Genomic DNA, 598 nt, shown 5'->3' with positions numbered 1-598 from the left:
GGGGTGACAGCGGCAGGGAAGGATCCGGGATGAGCCAGCCCACGCTGCCAGCCCCGGGCACGGCCCGGTCCCGGTGCCGCTCCTCGGCCCGGTGCCCCTGCGCGCCCTCCGCTCGGTCCCCATGCGGACCCTCGGCTCCTTCTCCTCGCCGTCCATCCATGAGGGGAGCGAGGAGGGGAAGGAACCCCCCGAGCTCTGTTTCAGGCGGGATCTACGAAGGTCTGTGAGCAGACAGCTCAGAGATGGCACCGCCTCCTCCTGCGCTTCCCGAGGAATATTCTTTTATTTCACTCTGCTCGCCCGATCCCAGCGGGCGGCAGGACGTGCAGCTTACAGGAGAAGCCCGGCACGACCCTTCCGTCACTTTCTACTCCAGAAATTCTGGTTCTGAACCCAGTGCGTGAAGGAATTGGAGCCCCTCCGGACCCCCGGTTTCCCCGGTCCTCACCGGTTGAGGACGCCGTACGCCGCCTCCACGTTCCCGTTCTGCACCATCACCGTGCGGCCCACGAAGCGCAGGTGGTTCGCCATGGCTGCGGGATGGGGCCGCTGGAACCGGGCGGCCCCGGGGCTCGGGGGAGCCGCTCCCTCCCCCCCC

Source organism: Geospiza fortis, unplaced genomic scaffold (assembly GCF_000277835.1).
Source record: "Geospiza fortis unplaced genomic scaffold, GeoFor_1.0 scaffold439, whole genome shotgun sequence".
Classification (NCBI taxonomy): domain Eukaryota; kingdom Metazoa; phylum Chordata; class Aves; order Passeriformes; family Thraupidae; genus Geospiza; species Geospiza fortis.
Note: the sequence above shows the minus strand (reverse complement) of the source record.